Source organism: Micromys minutus, assembly GCF_963924665.1.
Source record: "Micromys minutus genome assembly, chromosome: 3".
Lineage (NCBI taxonomy): Eukaryota > Metazoa > Chordata > Mammalia > Rodentia > Muridae > Micromys > Micromys minutus.
In genome coordinates, this window is record NC_137972.1 from 19,534,458 (window position 1) to 19,555,019 (window position 20,562).

Here is a 20,562-nt window from a genome sequence, read left to right on the forward strand (position 1 = left end):
TTGGAAACTTTGACTCACTGGTGACCTAGTTTTGAACTAGTGACCTGGAGATGAATGGCTCCGTATCTCATTACTAATTCCCCATAACCAACTGCTCCTTCCCCCCATCAGAAGCAGGAAGATCTGCTAAGGGCAAGGATAGAAGTCCAGCCAGGGCCCCTGAACCCATCAGTAGAGCACCTGCCCAAGCTTTAGCCTGGCCATCTGGCCTCCTGACATCCCCTCAACCTTTAGTCCAGCCTGGCCAAACAGGTTTTAAAAGAGGCCAAGGTCACCCAGGGGCTGACCTACACAGATGGAAGTCAGAGATTCTACCCATGGTCCATCTCGGACATGCGTGCTCAGGGTGCACATGTGTACTCCTCCCCAGCAGAGGACTTAAGCCAGACGAGATCTAGACCCCAGGCAGGTGGGATCTAACTAAATCTAGAAACCACAACACTCACTCACACACACGCTGTAGCTTGCCGCTCCCTTTTCTCTACTGTGTCCCTTTCTGAGCCCCGTTTTCTCGATGTCTAGTGTCTTGGTAATCTTATTTCTCAAGAGAACATTGCCACACCTCTGAGATTTCTGTTCAGCTGATACAACATCTGTCCAAGAACCAGGACAAATACTGGGAGAAAAAGTGTATTTAGCAACACTCCATGAGCTGTTTTCTCTCTCCCTAGGGGTAGGAATGGTCAAATGTGCATACCTAGTACAGCATGCCAAGGCCCAAAACCAGCAGTGAAGCCCAAATCCTAGATCAAGCCTGGCCTTTCTGAGACACAAAACCCAAGACAAACAGACTGGAGTCATTGGAGGGTGAATTGGCAATGCTTAGAACACCAGTACACTGAATTTGGAGTTTAAATTTGGGGATTTGGTCTCTGGGGATTGAAGCAGGACCTTGTATACAGCTGCAAGCAAGCACCCCACAGCCATAGCCACTAACAGCTTACTCTATGAGGTCCAAGGACTCGATGCCAGGTATTACTAGCTCAAGGTGGCTTGGAAAACATTTCCTTTCCAAAGAAATGGTCTTATATACAGGATGTGAACATGGCTCATCTTTCCCTCACAGTTTCATCATATATATATATATATATATGGAGAGAGAGAGAGAGAGAGAGAGAGAGAGAGAGAGAGAGAGAGAGAGAGAGAGAGAGAGAGAGAGATACCTCACTTCTGCACACAAACAATCCCTTCCTTGGACCACTTCCTCCTCGACCCTGTGAATTCCTCCAAGATGGAGACCCTCTCTCATATATTACACCTGCTCATCAATGGCTAGGAGCATGATCAAAAATCACCTGTATGTCGAGAACCTGAAGAGTTAACCTTCACTTCATGTCTCTTTGAGTTTGTTGCAGAATTCATAGCAGTTAGTTCCAATATGACAAGACACGGTGGGGGGCACAGAAGTCTGGTAGGAAACGTATACTGCCAGTCATGATGGTATCCTGACTACTCTACTGACTGAGATAGGAGAGTCAAAAGTTCTAGACCTGCCTGGACTACTCAGCAAGTTCAAGACCAACCTGGGCAACTTAGTGAGATCTTGTCTCAAAACAAAAAAATAAAAAATGAGTACCAGTCACAGTGGCTCACATATGTAATTGCACATTTGGGAGGCTGAGGCAGGAGAATTGCCATGAGTTTGAGGTTAGCCTGGATTACAGAATATGACACCCCCCTCAAAAAAGACATTAAAAAATGGGGGACATGGAAGATGTATGCCTGTGACAGAACACTTGCCCAGCATGTACAAAGCTTTGGATCTAAAATGCAATGCCCCCTCCCCTTTTTCAAAGTTTACCAAAATGGACCATTAAGGGGTGATAATCTGGTGGTGATGGGAATGAGACGTGTATCCTGTGGTATCTAAGAGCTCAAGTTTGTGGCTGGCTTAGATGGTTTATCCATTAGAGCATGCTTTGCCCTCCTGAGCTAGTGACTTCACCTTCTGGAGCCTCAAAATCTCCATCTTTAAAATGAAGACTAACCACAGTATCTACTCTTAAGAGATTTTGCTTGTTTTAAAGTTGAGTGGTTGGCATGGCATCTGGCATGTCACAAATGCCCATGAAACATTGTGATCAAAATTAAGACTGGGCCCCCAGCAGAGTCTTCAGTGGGATACAGACTTTCAATGTGTGCACATTCTCCATAAGCAGCCAGGATGCTTCAGGATATGGAAGTCACCACGCCAAGGCTCCCTTACTTAGGAGTGGGTGTGGGTAACCTGGTCAGAGGAGGAAAGCCCATGGGAAGTGAGAGGACACGTGGAAAGAAGAGCAACTCTGTGCAGAGCCAAGCCTTCAATAGCTGCCACTTGGTGTAGACTCTTTGGGACAGTTTGGATGCCATTTTGGCCACTAGAGGTCAGTGGAATGTTTTCTAAACCCAGCGGGTCCTTGAAGGAAAAGTACTAACTAGAGGAAGAATAAAGTCTGCTGCATCCCTTGGAGGATCCAAGTTTGTTTTGCTTTGTTCAGGAGCCCAAGTTATACACAGTTTCTTCTCTGGACCCTTCTCTTAGAAGGTAGCGTTTGCAAGACAATGCTCTAGGTTGGTGATGGGGAGATGCTACTTTTCTCCAGAGCTGACTGGTTCAGATGTTCAAAACTATGCAAAAAAAATTTTGTAATAAATACTGTCTAACATTCTTAAGGTTCTACTGATCTGTAGCCTCCCATCCCCCAGTGTCCTGTGGTTTAAGCCTCTACACCCACCTCTGCTCCTCCTTCTCACATACAGATCTACAAGACTTTTTCCGGTTTTCCAGAGTTCATGCTGAGCACTATAGTGGAATCCTGTACCCCTGAAGAGATTTCATACCATTTCCTAGACACAGCTTTGTCTTCATGGCTCATCTTCTATCCCATGAGCACCTTTAGATCTCGCATTATGAGTCTTTCTGTTTTCATGGCCAGAGTTTCTGGTCCCCGTGTGATGATGATAGTGACATACTTGCTGAGTGAGCAGAAGAGGAAATGAGTGAATGCTTGCAGCCATTATTCAAACCCATTATATAGTTTTCACCACAGACAGCTGAGCTTACTGGCCCGAGCTGGTAAATGGAAACTTCTGAGCATAGTAAAAGAGTTTTTTTGTTTGTTTGTTTGTTTTTGTTTTTTAATGCTTCCTAGGGCAAGCCACTCAGCCTCTGCCTTGGGGCTAAATATGCTCCAGTATCCTGGGATGCCAAGACTGGCTCAAGGCAGATTATGCTATCCTCTTTGCAGGCACACATTGTGATTGCATTTTATCTAACTCCCTTTGTTGTGGATTTCTCTAAAGACTTGAAGGACTGTGAAGGAACTCACTTTATCTTCGTGCGGTAGAGCATGCAGATCAATGACTGTGAACCAAGAATCTCCATATTGGACCACACGGGGTAGACAAATCAAGAAAGGCTTTGCTCCCCAGTACTAGTGCATGGGGTGCCAGGCTAGGTTCCTCACATGAGAGCTGTGCAGTTTGGATAATGAGGCCAACAATGACAATGACAGGCAGCCATCCAAGAAAATAAATGGCCTTCAAAGCAGAGACCAGGGAAAGGTGGGTAAAGATTCAGCCCTAGCAGCTTTGCAGGGAGTGAGCACTGAGGCAGGAGAGTGTAAAAAGGTGCTTCAAGACCAGGTTTCTCAGCAACTGTTCAGGTCAGCTCCTTAGAGAAATCCTAGCTTCCCTTCATTTCTCTCTGAAAGTTTAGCAACATTTCTACGGAATATTTGCCATGAGGCTTCAGCCAGCCAGCCCCATCTGAGCCAGGAATAAATCAATGGTATCCTTCCCCTTCTCAAAAGGATGGCCCTGGAATTCCTTAGTTCCAGGCCAACCTACAGGTCACAAGAACCCTTCTGATACCAAGGAATCAGATTCCCTTTTGGAGGTTTTTATTTTTATTAATTAAACAATTTAAGAATGAACTCAACCAGAAATTCAAAGGCTGTTATAAGAGTTTAATAGAAAAACATCCATAGAAGGCAAATCCATGAATCTCAACAGCTCTTTGGAGAAGGAGAATAGAGGTGAGAAGAAAAGAGCTGTATCATCTAAACTTGTGTCACACACACACACACACACACACACACACACACACTCACTCACACACATACTCTCACACATACTCACACATACTCACACACACACACACACACTCACACACACACAAACACACACACTATCACACACTCACACACACACACACACACACACACACACACACACACACACACACACACACGGCAGGCACTTAACCCATCACACTATCCCCCGAGCCTTACTCCATGCAATTTCATAGCTCATCATACTATCTACATGAATCTTCCCAACATGTTCTATCAGGTAGGTTATTGGTACCCTGAAAGTTCTGAAGTTCAGAAAGGTTCTCTAACTCGTCCAAGGTCACTCCGTTATTGCTAATGAAACCTAAACCCCAGAGGGTTTGACTGCAGAGAGCATGTATATCTATCTGCTCTTCCTTAAGGCATTTCCAAGGGGTATGAACACATGACAAGAGGCATTTGAGGAGAGAGGCAGGCAGGTAATTCCTCTGGTGTGAACTTGGAGAAACGTTCTACATTAGAACAAATACCCTGTAGAAGGAGAGAACCCACTCCTTCCCTGCGGATGTCTTTTGGTTTTCACATCAGGCATACTCCAAGGTTGGAAACATAGCCTGATGAGGAACCACTTGCCTAGCACGCACAAGGCCCTGAGTCACGCCCTCAGCATCCCCAAGTAAAATAGGACACTCAGCATTCCCTTTCCTTGCCGAAATGAGTGCTGAAGAAGGACTAGATTGCAGATGTATGGGTGGGCCACTGACCATCCTCTTCCTTCACTGCTGTATGCATGTATTTCCTGTGCACCCAGCCCTGTCTTGGGGCTCTAGGGGTTCTGCTCTGGCATCTGTCTCCCAGTGATGTGGACTAACAACATGGAAGGGAAGCTCATCCAGGCCTCCCAGAACCTGCCTAATCTTCACTGCAATCTCTGCTACGGATGTAGCCTTTGTTCTGGCATTCGGCATTAACAAGGAAAAAATGTGTTTTGCCTTTCTTCCCAGGCTCTACCTGGGTATGACGGCCTCCATGGTCACTAGAAGGCTGCTGGAAATAAAGCCTGCTTAATCTCCTTGGCCTGGAGGCTGTGTCAGCAGACAGGAAGGCAGCCTCAGAGTCCCTAAATTGTTGGAGGTGGTGAGTGAGCCCCATCGCATCCCTTTGGCAGAAAGGCCTGCATTGGCTTGTCCATACATCTGAGCATGCTCTGTTTCACTACCCAGAGGGGCTTGAGCAAATATCCTGAATGCCAGGCAACTGGGTAGTTTCCAGGCTGTGACATCTCATATCCTTCCACTCCGCAGTTCTTCCAGGCTCCCAAATGAAGTCCCATGGGGCTCCACGCAATATGGCTGATAGCCAGATCTGTGTAGGGGGAGCAGAGTTCTAAGCTTTCACAACTAGCAGATAACTAACTCTAAGAAAAACAACACAAAAAGCAGCCATGCCCAGGGTCTTAAAATGAGTCCAAGGAAACAGAGAACCTGGAATGTTATACTTAGTAGTGCCATGAAAAACAAGCACAAAAACAAACAAAAGTGCCAGCAAAACATAGCTTTGCTTCCATTTATTTCCCAGCCTTTGTCACTCAGGTCCTTTCGGTTCTCCTCCTTTCTAGATGTTTTCATCACTTAGATCGTATCCTGCTTTGCTTTTATTGTTGTGATGAACACCATGAGTAAAAGCAACCTGGGGAGGAAAGGGTCCATTTCAGCTTACAGTTTATAGTCAAACTGAAGGGAAGTCAAGACAGGAACTTTAGCAGGAACCCAAAGGCAGGAACTAATGCAGACTCATGGAGGAGTGCCGTTTACTGGCTTGATCCCTATGGCTTGGATTCTGTCATTTGGCTAGGCTCAGTAGACTGGTAGACTGGTTTCTGGTCTGCCCCTGATTTGTCTTATTTTCTGTGGGCCAGTAGATACCCAGAAAAAAAAATTATCTCAGGGTCAACGATAGAGAGCCAGACTCACCTGATAAGCCCAGGACTAAAATGTAAATCATGACCACACCCTCCCCCCAGAAGACTGAAGAGCAAGCAACTGCAATGTATCCTCTACCGTAGAAAATTGAAGAAAAGATTTTCTGACTAACCTAAAGATTATCAAACTAAGCTGTTAGTTAACTTCAAAGATGCCACGTTATAATGTTCTTTACAAATCCTTGAAACTTACTCTAATTTTGGATGCAAATAAATATATGCTGTATTTTATTTTGAGATGGGGTTTCATAATAACCCTGAATTCTTCAACTCACAATATAGATAAGGATAGCCTTGAACTTCTGATCTCCCTATCCCAAGTGCTAGGATTACACATAAGTGCCACATGCTTGGTTTTATGTGGTGCTAAGGATAGAGTTCAGGACATATGTATATGTTGGACAATGCTATAGACTGTTTTTTAAAGTTAGGAGGGAGATAGAAAAACACCAGACAATACAAAAAGGTGAATTTATTCATCTCCAAAGAGAAAGAATGATGAAATAGAAAATGGAGGGTTTGAGATAAATTTCTTGTAGCTCACACTGGCCTTAAACTCATTCTGTGGTGGACATTAGCCTTGAACTTCTGATCCTGTTGCTTTTATTTCCCAAGTGTTAGGATTATTGGGTATGCACCATCTTCAGTTGAAAACAAGTTGTAGAGTACTCAATGAACTAATGAGTTTTATTGGTGTTGCTTATAGTACTGTGGGTGACTTATTAGAGAAAAAAGAATCAGAGATAGCTGCAACACTAAAGCCCATCCCAATGTGAGTGACAGCTCACAAAACCCTAGGCTTCCCTGCAGCTAAACTTGCCTGAGCCTCTTCCAGACAGCTCAGCTGGTCAGAGTGTCCTTTCAGCAGTCCTTATTACTGTATAAGTTTGAGGAAGAAGGAGGCTTCTGCATTTGGTCAGTTTTAGGGACATCCTGAGATTTCTGAGGTATCTACTTCCTGACTCTCAAGGAGCTTCTCTCCAAGATAGAACATTTCACCTCCTTTAGGGTTTCCTGAATTTTAACCAGCTTCTCAGAGAAAATTGCCCCTCAGCAAAACTGGCGGGGGGCACTTTTCTGTCATTTTTGAGTCCTCCCAAAGCCATGTGTTGAAGCTCTGGACACCAACCTAATAACATTTGGAGCTGGGCCTTTAAGAGGTAACTAAGATTAGATGAGGTCATGAAGATGGTGCTTTCATATCAAGATGTATGTTCTTGTAATAACAGGAATATAGAAAGCAGAACACACCACTGTAATCCAGTAATTCCAAACTCAGGAGACCTCAGCAGGTGGGTACTTGTACTGGAGGACAGCTTGATGTCGTTTGCAAGATATTCTCTCTCTCTCTCTCTCTCTCTCTCTCACACACACACACACACACACACACACACACACACACACACACACACACAAACCTCCCAAAATAACAGTTATAAAATAGCAATGAAAACGATTTTGTAGGTGGGGTTTATGTCACCACAACATGAGGAACTGTATTAAAGGAACTATCATTCTTTGTAGAAAGGTTGAGAATCACTGTTCTAGACAGAGGAAGAAACATTTGCAATCCCCAAGGGAATGAGCGTAATGAGCTCAATAATCAAACATGAAGAGTCACAGCCGATACATGATGAAAAAGAACAGGACACAAGGTGACCTGGTTAATGAGAGAGGGAAAGATGGGCTCCAGAGCTAGTGCAGTCCTGTGGGTGCGGTGGGGAGTTTGGAGCCTTCATCAGACAGTGTGGGGGAGCTGCTGGTTTTCTTCTTGACTAGAAGTTACTGCAACCACAATATTATTTTTGGTTTGTTTTGTTTCGTTTTTGGAGACAGGGTGTCTCTGTGCATTACTGGCTGTCCTATAGCTCACTCTACAGACCTGGTTAGCTTCAGAACTCACCTGCCTTGGCCTCCTGAGTACTGGGACTAAAGGCGTGCACCACCCACTCAGCCATGATCTTTTAAACACCAGACTATGTGCTCTGAATCTTCCTCATTCCAGACCTTCCTCATGACAGTTACTTTTCTAACAACACATTAGTCCTTTCCCCCAAGTCTATTGATATCCTGTTTTGACTTTTAAGAAATGGAACAGGGACTGGAGAGGTAACTCAGCAGTTAAGAGCATTTATGGCTCTTGCAAAAGACCCATGTTTGGTTTCCAACAGCTACATCTGTAACTCCAGCTCCAGGAGCAACAGTGCTCTTATCTGGCCTCTGATGATATTGCATGCATGTATACATACACTCAGGTACACACATATACACATAAAATAAATACTTTTTAAAAAAATATATAACAAAAGAAACTTAGAGTAGGCCACTGACACTGGGAGGCTATCTGATAGTTCTGAGAAGACCTCTTGGACCCCACGACAGGAGCAATAATAAATCACTGCAGACTTAGGATGCCCTAGGAACGGGAAGGAAAAGAATAGTACCAATAATCTCAGCAAAGGAGCTAAAGACACATTTACCAAAGACACACAGAAACCTATGTAATGCCACAAGGGAAAGTTCATCCATAACCAGCTGAGCATTTTGTGACTTTTCAGGAACATAGGAGGTGGGGAAACTCATCCAAACTTATGGAGCTGATGGTTCCGCATTCTCGTTCTTGACTGGTACCGGGTATCTGAGTGGAATTTTAAAAGCATGGGCATGCGCATCTGAGCCATATCCCATCCAAAGGAAAACCTCCTTTTCTCCCTCTGTCCTACAAAGAATGATACTCTTAGCTGGAAGCTGATCAGCTGTGGCCAGTATCATTACAGCAGATGCCTAGTGAACAGCCCCCATCAGGTCTCAGCTCACTACACAGATGGAAATCATCTCTGTTCTAGGCTAGAAGGTCTCCAGTCTCACTTGCAAACGTGGAGGGGAAAGCTTCGGGTTTGTTTCTAGTTTTGTTTCTCAAGCTAGAAGGAAGCATCCAAGGTCAAGGCTAGTCATAGGACAATTGGAATTTATTCTGATCCTGAAGGTCCAGGCACCATAGATGGGTTCTATAACTCATGGTCTGTTGCGACCCCACCCCCTACCCCACAAGATGTCATGATATACCTATCTTTAAGCTGTGCACTTTCTAGACTCGAAATACTTCTCAAGTCAGCTGGAGGAAGAAGCCTTCGGTATTAGTTGGAGCACTTCCTCCTTTGATCTGTGTGCCATGCAGTCAGAGGTAGAAATCAGAGGGCCTCACTGTGCTTTGCTGTACAGCCAAGTGAAGAACCACGAAATCCCCTGGGAGCTCCCCTCACTTAAAATGCCAGCGGCTAGTCTGGCAGGGATCCCGGTAGAGGAAGCTGTTGGCCTGTTCTCTCCTTGGAGATCCCTATCTCCAACTTGCCGTCTGAAATCTGCCCTGCAGAGAGCAAGATCTGCGCCGAACTCCTGGGAAGACTTGGATAAGTCAAGGCACACATGGACTCGACAGTAACATATATTACAAAAGAAAAGAGGGTTGTTTGGAAAGACATAATGGCCAAGGAAGGGTTCAAGGTTCCTGTCTGAGCAGAAACCAACGTGAGGCTTCTGAAATGCCTCTCCCCGCTCCCCAGTTAAGGAAATGTGATTTCTTTCCACAATCAAAATTCCACTAAATGTCTGTTACGTCCCGGGTGTCTCTGCTAAGGTCCAGCTCTCGGAGCTCCCAAGGAAGTGGGAACACAATTAGCCAGAGCAGAGCGGGCAAACTGTGGGGCCACTGACCAAATGAAGCCTGCAATCTATAGTTTTGTATACCCCACAAGCTAAGGACAAAATATTGACCTTTTCCTTTATTTCCTCTGAAATCAGAGCAGGAGCTCCATGTTGTAGCCCTGACAATCAGATGAAATTCAACTTGAAATGTCCGTAAACGAAGTTTGGGTGAAAGACAACCATGCCAAGTGTTCACCTGTTGCTGTCCCTGGCTGCTTCTGCCCTGCGGTGGCTAAGTGATGTAGTGGTGACAAAGATGAGTGACTTGGAAAAGCCTAGAAGATTTGCTTTCAGGCCAGTCAGAAAGCAGAGGGATGTCTCCAACAGCTTTAGCATGAAAGGTCAAAATAAAAGGCTGCTTTTATGTTTTATGTGCCATTCACTTGTCATGGCTTGGATGTGGTTTGTCTCCATCAAAAGGCACACTGAGTTCAGTTGCCAGTGGATGGAGTTTAATTAAGAGGGATTAATGCCATTCTCAGGAGACTAGATTAGTTCTCACAGCTGTGGGCTGTTATAAATGCCTACCCACCTCCTCGGATCCTCTCTTCCTTCTGCCACAAAGCTCTCACCAGAACCCAGCAGATGCTGCCATTGTAATCTTAGACCTCCAGAGATGTGAGCTAAGATCAGGGCTTTTCTTTATAGACGATGCAGTCTCTAGCAATCCAGAATAGTGACTGAAAACAAAGTGCCTACCATGATTCATAACAAATAATTACTTGGTTTAACTATCACATTATGGCTATGTGGTGTTATTTCTAGGGCATACGTGCACACACACACACACACACACACACACACACACACAAATTAGCATGTCCCTACCAGGGAGTTTCTGAAATGACACCAGATTACACAGAGAGAGGAGCTGTGGATAACAGACGTATAATGGGCATGACTCTGGTTTCAAATCTGAGCCCCACTCATACTGACTATGGACAAATCTTCCTCAGTTTAATGACTTGTAGTCTGGGTACATTACCAATTTGGATAAAATAAAAGTGATCTAAAGCATCATTAGTATCTGTCACACAGAAAGTCACACACTGCCATTATGTGGGTAGCCATGACTACTGTCATGACTGTGATCTTCTAATGAAGATAATAATTTGTTTGTTCAACGTATTAAAGGGAACCATAACATGAAGCAAAGATTCTCTAGGGGAAACATGTCACAAAAATTCATCACAGAACCACAATATAAGTTCATGCTCTACACCATACAGGGGTTAGCCAAGAATGCATGCAGAAAGACAAACAGGTTCGTGTCATCTACTGTTTTAAACAATGTGTCTTTGGAGTCAGGTGTGGTGGCACACGTCTTTAATTCCAGCACATTGGAGGGGAGGCAGGTGGATCTCTGAGAGTTCGAGGCCAGCCTGGTCTCCATAGTGAGAGCCAGAGCTACAAAGTGAGACCCACGGGGAAAAAAAACAAAACAAGTCTCTGTGAATACAAGTTCAGCAGAGGGTTTTCAAAGAGCAGACAGGAGAAATAAAAAAACAACTATACATCAGTGCCAACAACAACTGAGCACACACACACACACACACACACACACACCAGAGATAAAGATGTTATTCAGCACTATCTGATAACTTTGAAGTTACATCTCAAGATGATGTTTCCCATGCATGTTACTTTTAGCTTTGATGTAATTTTGCACAAGTAGAAACGGGAGAGTAATTTTGGTGGATGTTGCGAAATCAATAAAGAATTACATCTCTATAGAAAACTCACCAGAGAGAAGCCCTTTTAACTAGTGTGGCCACCTTTTAAAAGTTGTCCTCACCTGTAGAACACACTTGAGTCTAGACCTGATAGGTAGGCGTCAGTCATAGAAGGTCATAGAAGGTGACAATAACCGTAGACACATAAAAGCCATCAGGAAGAATTCACCCTCTTCTACAAGGCATACCCAGGGAACCACAAACCTCTGAACAACAATCAGCATCATGGAATGGTGAAAAGTGTACAGTTCTGGCTAAAGTATCATAGGAGATAGTCTCCTGACCATCTGTGTGACCTTCAATGAGCCACTGACCCACTGACCTCATTTTCTCATCGGAAAAAGGAGCAAAAACAGACTAGTAGAACTGTAGGCTGGTTGAACTTTATGCTTCCCCTAAATGGTCTGATACTGTGACCTTTAAGATGCAAGCTAGCAGCATGACTTTGTCATGTCTGATGCTAAGCATAGCTAACTTGTGTGTCTATCACCAGAGGCAATTAGGGGGAACCGGTAAAATGACTAAGGCTGTTTCTCTCGAGTGAAAGAAACTTGGGGGAAAATGAGGAGTTACCTTTTTACCCTTTCTTAACTGCTGTCGTGGTTGATATAGGTCATGTCGTGGCCTTCAGGGAGTTCATGACACAGTAGAGCATTGTCATTTCCACAGCAGTTTTCTGCACTTATGGTAAGTGGCCAAGTAGGAACCAAGGAGAACCTGGGAAATCTCTGAAGCATTTCCCTTCAGCTATACAATCTTGGTCATTTATGTTTATTGTAATGGTTGTTGTTGTTGCTGCTGCTGCTGCTGTTTCTTTGTGCTGGAGGTAGAAGCCAGAGCTTTGGGAGTACTAGCAAGTGCTATTCCACTGAGCTATAGTTGAGTCTGTCATCATCATCATCATCAACATCATCATCATCAAATGATGTGTGACATGGTCTCATTCAGTCCAAACTTCCCTTGAACTTACTCAATCTCTGATAATGACTTTGAAGTCCTCATCTTCCTGTTTCAGCCTCCCAAATAATGGAAGGACAGATATACATCACCAAGCACAGACAGTGTCGATTTTGTTTTTAACTGTGGTTCAGCACACCTTATTTCCCATCCTTCCCTACACTGGATGTTTTAGCCAAGATCTACTTTTTCTCTTTGCCCTTTACCATCAAGAGGTAACATTTAGCCCTACAAAGGAAAGTAGGTGGGGGGATGGTTGTGTCCAGCAGCTGCAATGATATATTCTTTAAAAGGTAATTATGAAGAAGTGCCTAGAGATACCCCCGCCAGACTTGGGGAACATATAACATCCTTGTTTGAAACACAAAGAAGAGAAGCAATGACAATCTTTAGAAGAATAATTTTAAGATGCCAGAGCATTACTTCCTAGACTGTTTACCTGAAAGTTTTGTGATTTTATTTTTATGTGGAGCTGAATAGTATTCCATTCTTTCATTTATCATTCACTTATTCAAGAACATTAGGTTGTTTTCATTTCCCTGCTACTGTGAATATGGTGTTATTGACTATTGCCAGTGAAGTAGGCTACCAAGTCCTTTAGGAGCATACCCAGGACACATATAGCTAAGTCATACAGTCAATTTATTTTTAAGTACTTGACGATTCTCCACACTGATTTTTCAGAGTGGCTATGGCAATTTATATGCACACCAACAGGAAAAGAGGGTTTTTCTTTCTTCGCAGTGCCTCCAGCATTGGTGATAAGTTATTTTGTTGATCTTAGCCATTCTGACTGGTCTGGAATGAAATCTTGAGGGGTTTGGATTTGTGCTTTCCTAATTGCTAAGCATGATTAACGCTTTCTGAGGTATTTCTTAATCATTTTTCTATTGGAAACTTTATTTAGATCACCAGTCGATTTTGTTAATTGGGTCGTTTCTTTTTTGTTTCTGTGTTTTAGTCATAGATAGATAGATAGATAGATAGATAGATAGATAGATAGATAGATATAGATAGAGATATAGATACCATCCTGATTTTATCCTTTTTGTACACACCCAGCTTTTCCAGCACTTCCTGCTGAAGATGCTGTCTTTTCCCCAGCATACATTTATAGCCTCTTTGTCAAATAGGAGATGGCTCAAATTACTTGCACTCATGTCTGGGTCTTCTATCTTAGTCCATCGGTTCACATGTGTGTTTCCCTGCCAATACTCTATTTCTTTTATTGATAAAGCTCTGTAAATATCTTGAAGTTGGGGATAACCATCCCTCCAAGCATTATTTTCTTTGCTTGGGGTAGTTTTGGTTATCTGGAGTCTTGTCTGATTTTTGCATGAATTTTAGGGTGATTCTTTCTGATTTCTGTGAAGTGTTGTGGGCATTTCAATCAGGATTGGGTCAACTGTGAGTTACTTTGGGTCAAGTGGTCATCCTCACAATATTAGTTCTACAATGTATGGACGTGGGATGCCCTTTGATCTCACAGCATCTCTTTCAGTCTCTTCAGAGAATTGAAGTTTCTCATGCAGAGCTCTGTGAATTCTTTAGTTAAGAGTAATCCAAGGCATAGAGACAGTGCTGGGGAGAGCCAAACAGGCCCTAGGCAACTCTGTGCTTCGTGGAAGAAAATCAACTAAACATGGGCAAAGGAGATCCTAAGAAGCTGAGAGGCAAAATGTCCTCACATGCATTCTTTGTGCAAACCTGCCAGATGCTTCTGTCAATTTCTCAAGAACTGCTCAGAAAGGTGAAGGCCATGTCTGCTAAAGAAAAGGAGAAATTTGAAGATATGGCAAAGGTTGACAAGGCTCGTTATAAAAAAAGAAATGAAAACCTACATCCCCACAAAGGGGAGACCAAAAAGAAGTTCAAGGACCCCAATGCACCCAAGAGGCCTCCTTTGGCCTTCTTCTTGTTCTGTTCTGAGTACTGCCCCAAAATCAAAGACGAGCATCCTGGCTTATTCATTGGTGATGTTGCGAAGAAACTAGGGGGGAATGTGGAACAACACTGCCGCCGATGACAAGCAGCCCTATGACAAGAAGGCCGCCAGGCTGAAGGAGAAGTAGGAGAAGGATATTGCTGCCTACAGAGCTAAAGGAAGACCTGATGCAGCGAGAAAGGGGGTGGTCAAGGCTGAAAAGAGCAAGAAATAAAAGGAAGACGATGAGGAAGGTGAAGAGGATGAGGAAGAGGAAGAAGCAGAGGAAGAGGAAGAAGATGATGATGAATAAGTTGGTTCTAACACAGTTCTTTTCTTGTCTATAAAGCATTTAACCCCCCTGTACTCAACTCACTTCTTTTAAAGAAAAACATTGAAATATTAGAAAAAAATTCAATAATCTACTAACACCCTTTTAGACCAGCATAATTCCTCAGCACATCTAAGTCTTATTCTTAAACTCACTAATAAGTGTAGTTACCACCCTCACCAACCAAGCCTCTCTTTATAACAAATGGAGGCCATCACAGAAAACCATAACTGGACACAGAAATGGCTGCATAACTGGAAAATAGCAATATCAGTGGATATGTTGATATAGAAGGAGAAAGTTTTCTCAGGGTTCCATCCATAGACAAAGAACTACAGGCAAGCAATGGCTGCTGGGAAAAAAATTATCCCAGGGATGATCCCTTTATTGGATATTCAATGCAGAGTAATCATCTCTTACACACACGCCCCCACACACACATACACACATAGTAATAATGGTGCTACATAGCATAGTAATAAAAAGGAAAAGGAAGCTATTAATTTGAGAGTGGGGGAGCATGGGAGGAGTTGGAGACATTACGTAGGTTGGGCTGGAAGAAGAAAAAGAAGTGGGAAAGTGGTGTAATTCTATTTCAATTAAAAATATACTTAACAAAGAAAGACACTCAGGAGTCAGGCATAGTGGTGCACGACTTTAATCCCAGCACTCAGGAGGCAGGGGCAGGCAGATCTCTGAGTAAGAGGCCAGCTTGGTCTACAGAGTGAGATCCAGGGAGTGAGAGTTACACAGAGAAATCCTGTCTCAAAATGAAAGCAAAAAGAAAGAAAGATGAAAGACAAGGAAGAGAAGAGAGAAAGGAAGGAAGGAAGGAAGGAAGGAAGGAAGGAAGAACAGACAGCAGACAGACAATGGCCACTGATCAGTGTGTTACTGCAGAAAGACAAGAAGCCTAAGAAGTTAGCCTGGACTTTACTCATTCCATAGAAGGTGGATTTTTTTAAGTATTTATTCATTTATTATGTATTTATTTATTTTTGGCCTTCTATAGCTTTGACTCTCATTCTTTATCATTCCTTTAAATGTTTGCCAACCATCCAAGTATGAAAATAAATGTGGGAGCCAATATTAGAAAGTCTTTATTATGCCCATACATACAGCTTTCTTTCTTTTTTTTTTTTTTTTTTTTGAAGATGGAACATTTTCTCTCTGGAAAATTTGAACATTGTCTATTGTAGAAGGTTAAAGTCGATGGAAAAAGTGGAAAGTCTTGGGAAAGCTGTTCCAATTGAAAACTTGAAGAATAAAATCACAGTTGTTTCTGACAAACCATCCTTTAAAAGGCATTTGAAATATTTTACCAAGAAATCCCTTAGGAAGAATAATCTCAGAAATTGGCTTTGTGCAGTTGCATCTGTCAAGGAGACTGTGAACTTCCTTATTTCCAGGCCCATCAAGATGAAGATGGATCAGAGTTTGAGTTGGCCCTTGCTTTTAATAGAAGGGAAGTATGCTTAAGAAAGAAACTTAAGATTGGACTTTATCAGCAGATAGAAATCACTGTACTCTGTTAGAAATGGAAGGAAAGAAAGAAGAAAGGAAAGAAAGAGGGAAGGAAGAAAGAAAGAAGAAAAAAGGGAAGAAGGTAAGGAAGGGAAGGGAAGAGAAGGACCAGTGTACAGACAGAATATCAGATCAGACTTAGTCCTCAAAATGTTACTAAATAGATTAGGATTAAAAAAAAAAAAAAGCTATCCCCAGTGTCTCTGTACAATCAGCCTTTACTTTCATTCCTCTTCTCACAGTAACTAATACAACAAAGGAATAATTAGCAAGACTAACTGAGCAGGTTAGCATACTTGTAATTCATAGAATGCTCCACTCTGTAACATCAGAATGCATATTCCTCTCTGGTACAGTCGGAATATAGACTACATCTTTAAGCTATGAGAAGGCCTTATTCTCTCCCTCTCTCCCTCTCTTCTTCCCTCCCTCCCTGCCTCCCTGCCTCCCACTCTCCCTCCTCTTTGTCCTCCTCCTCCTCCTCCTCCTCCTCCTCCTTCTCCTCCTCCTCCTCCTCCTTTCTAGTAGTGCTGTGGACTAGTCTTCCTAGGTAAGCGCTTTACCACTGAATGTTTAAAATACTTCAGCACCTAAAAATGAATCATAACAAATGTAAGAAGATTCAAATTATACTAAATATGTTCTTTGACTATAATGGAATTAAATTAAAATTTTAATTTTGAAGTCAACACACTTGTAGACAGTCCGCTGGCAATTAATAAATATTTCAAGGCAATTTAATAGAAAAGGCCAATTTTCAATGAATGGTGCTGAAATTTTTGGTTAGAAATTTGTTTCAATAAATTTTAAAGGGAAACCCACCCCTTATCCCATACCACATATGAAAACTGAGATGTAAGAGCCCCAAACTGTAAACCACAAACAAAGAGAACAGCCATTTTATGGTCAGCAAGCGTTCCCTAAATCTGATATACTTGAACCCTGAGCTTTACCCAAATATATGACAAAAGGCAGGTCTCCTGTTGCTTGCCTTATGAGAGGACAATGCTAACGGTGCTCCAACATCACTCACACTTTTCCCGGATCTATGTGAACTATGGGAAGTCTTCCTTGCTTCCTCCCAATTCCCTGTGAATAACATCATTGTTATACATATTGATTATAAAGTGAGATACAAATCGTTTATGCAGAGCTGGGTAGATGGCCCGAGGGTTAAGGATGTTAGCAGAGCACTTGAGTTCCGTTCCCAGCACTTACAGGGCAGCTCCCTACTGTCTGTAACTCTAGAGTTGGAGGATCAGGTGCCCTCTAAACTCAGTGGGTGCGCCGTGCACATAAACCCATATAATCCCACAAACATACACAGAAAAAAAGCTATCACTAAATCGCGAAGAATAAGACTAAACTAAAAGTTAGCAGAATAACCAAGAAACCATCACTGAGTTTAATTCCTTTAAAATCTTTATATGGCTGGGCATGGCAGAGGCAGGTGGACCTCTGCTTTTTATGGCCAGCCTTGTCTACTCGGTTCCGGGCCAGCCAGGGCTACATAGGGAGACACTGTATCAAATAAATAAACCAAAAACAGATGTATACATCTGTGTAAGGGTACAGCTTGTGTGTGTGTGTGTGTGTGTGTGTGTGTGTGTGTGTGTGTGAGTTCTAGCTCAAGCTAGAAGCTGTAGCTGGAATCTTTTTCAGTTGTTCTCCACCCTAGCTTTTACACAGGATAGCTCACTAAGCCTGGGGTTCACCGATTGGCTAGACTAGTTGGCTAGCAAGCCTCCTGGCTCCTTCTGTCTGTACCTCCCATCACTGGAAACACACGTGGACGCCAGCCACTCCGGCCTGGTTTTTGCATGAGTGCCCAGGAAAGTTGAGTTGTAGAGTTTTTAAGGCAGTGACCTTTTCCTTCCTTTTACACAAGAACTTCCCAAGGGCAAAGAGCGCAACTCGAGATCTTATTATCAACTCAAATACGACTGACCAATGGTCCTGAAGGCAGAGAGGAGAAGGTGCAGGAGGCAGGTTCTCCGCTTCCCTCGGGACTAACAGTCTCCTCGTGCATGATCCTGGACTCAGGGTTTGGCACTGAGGACTCAGGAGGCCAGAGCCTCCTTCCATTTCACACCCTTGCTGAGGTAGCGATCTCAGCTGCACGGTGGGCGGGGCTGCACTTCTCATCTGTTTCCGCTTCGACTTGGTTTTGGTTTGAACTCCTTTGATAAATGTGCACTCGTGCCAGCCCCCCTCCCTCTCTGAGCCTCTCCCACAACAGTCCACCTCCATGCAACTGCTGCAAGGCAGCACTGCCCTAGCCAGGCTGTGGTTGGGGACACCCCACCCACAGCTCTGCAGATGCTCCTTTTCCTGTGTTCCAGGAGCGCTGTGGCCCAGCCCTTCCTGGAAACTGGGTTGCATCTGCCCGACGTTGTGTGGTGCACCGGTAGCCCTTGTCACTTACGTCCACATGCCATCTTTCACTTTTCGAGCAGGGACTCCATGTCTTTCCAGTCTGACTGGCCTGGCGCTGGCCTTGTCCCTTTGTGGGGATGATGACATGAATGACTGAGTGGCGTTTGGACAGGTCTAAACAGCTGGCTGTGCTCAAGGACGAGCCAAATGCCTCTGTGGTTAGAGGTCTCTGTTTTCTAGCAATCTGAGGACAGTGGGACGGTCCCTGTCTCTAGAAGTCAAAACAAAGCCTAGACACCCTGTGCAAATAGCCCTTCTGCCCATACTTCCCAAGGCCCATTGCTCTGTTTGTAACCCAAGTCCTCTAAAGATACCACTTCCTAGCCCACAGCCTGAGTCCCTCCCTGCCCAGACAGAGGGAGGATGGGCAGAGGGAGGATGCCCTTATCAAAGCCAAGGGCATGACCTAAGAAAACAGTCTGAAGTAGGGACAGTTTCCCCCACTCTCTTATTTTCCTGTGCCTCCAGTGAGACCCTTGGCTGTGTGCCTTCCCTAGAAACAGCCCCTGCTCACTCACACTTGTTCCAGTGTGAGCTTAGCAACTCCACACTGACGGAGAAGAAGGGAAACTGTCTTCCTGATGTGCTGTAGATGTCCTTTGCTTTAACACAAGACCAGTTTCTCTCGCCTTGATCGCTGTGGAGAAGGCCCTCGAAAGACAGTGAACCCGGATGAAGTTCAGAGAGGAGTCTGGAAACTGGATAAGACAGCTAAGGCCAAAGCCGAATCCCTGGCTTCCTTTAAAACCTGGCTGCTCAAAAGTATGGTCCATGGACCCAGAGGCATCAGCCTCACCTAGAGGAGGCTCAAAGTGCAGAACCGCAAGTCCCACTGCAATCCATGGCACTCAGATTCTTCCTGTTCCAAAAATACGATCACAGGGGGCCTTATTTATATATTAGAGTTGGAAGCACACAGGGATAATATTCTCCGCTCTTGGTTAAATTCTCTGGGCAGGAGCCTCAGCCTAGAGTGGGACTGGGTGTAGAAGTATCTCACCCAGTCTTTACTTCTCAGGGTCCTCTCCCAGGCTCAGCTACTGAATTATCTCAGACAGCCCTCCGATGCTTTTTTGTTGCCTGAGGACAGGGAGGGTGTTGGTCCAGATGGACGGACGGGTCAGTTGGACTTTGATCCCAGGGAGCAGCCCTCCATATTCTCTTAATGACAGCCCTACCTTCTGTACTTCAGCAACCTGTTCACGAAGCTCTTTTTGAACTTGATACTGGAAACTTCGTTTCAATGCTGTTTTTAGCTTCACGGCCGTGTAATTCATTGGAGACCCCCCCCCCCATGCTCCCTTCTGACAATGCTTTGCTTCTGTGCTTTTAAATGACTCTTGTAGCCCAGCCCCTGTTCCTCCAGCCTCCTTTGATGCAAGCCCTCTGTTTTGGAGCATCAGGGTTCTGCCACCCAGACCTGCTGAGGCATATTTAAAGCTGTTTAAATTGACAGACCAGGCAAACAGGATTAACTCGGTGGACCCAGAAGGGGAGGTGGGGGCAGGGGTTGAACTGCACAGTGGCTTACACCGAGAGCCAGGAGGATAGCCGGCTGGGCTGGGAAGGAGCCTAGTGCTGGAGTTGGCCAAGAATTCTCGATCTGGGAGGTAGGCAGAGACTTCGCAATCTGCCGGTGATTGGATTAGACATGGTGTGAAAATCGGAGCAGGGCTACAAGGCTGGGGCTGGGGCCCAGGCTGCTGTGAGGCCAGGCTGCCAAAGCCCTGCTGTGGAGACCACATCAGGGATGCCTGTCCCGCCTCAGCAGGCCTTGGAGACAGCTTAGATGTCACAGCCCTCAGAGGCTCCCCCACAGCTCAGCCCTGTTTTCTTCCCCATCCCACCACATCTTGGGAGCTTTCTCAGGGGAAGCAGAGGCCCTTGGCCCTATTCACCGGTCTCCTTTACCCTTG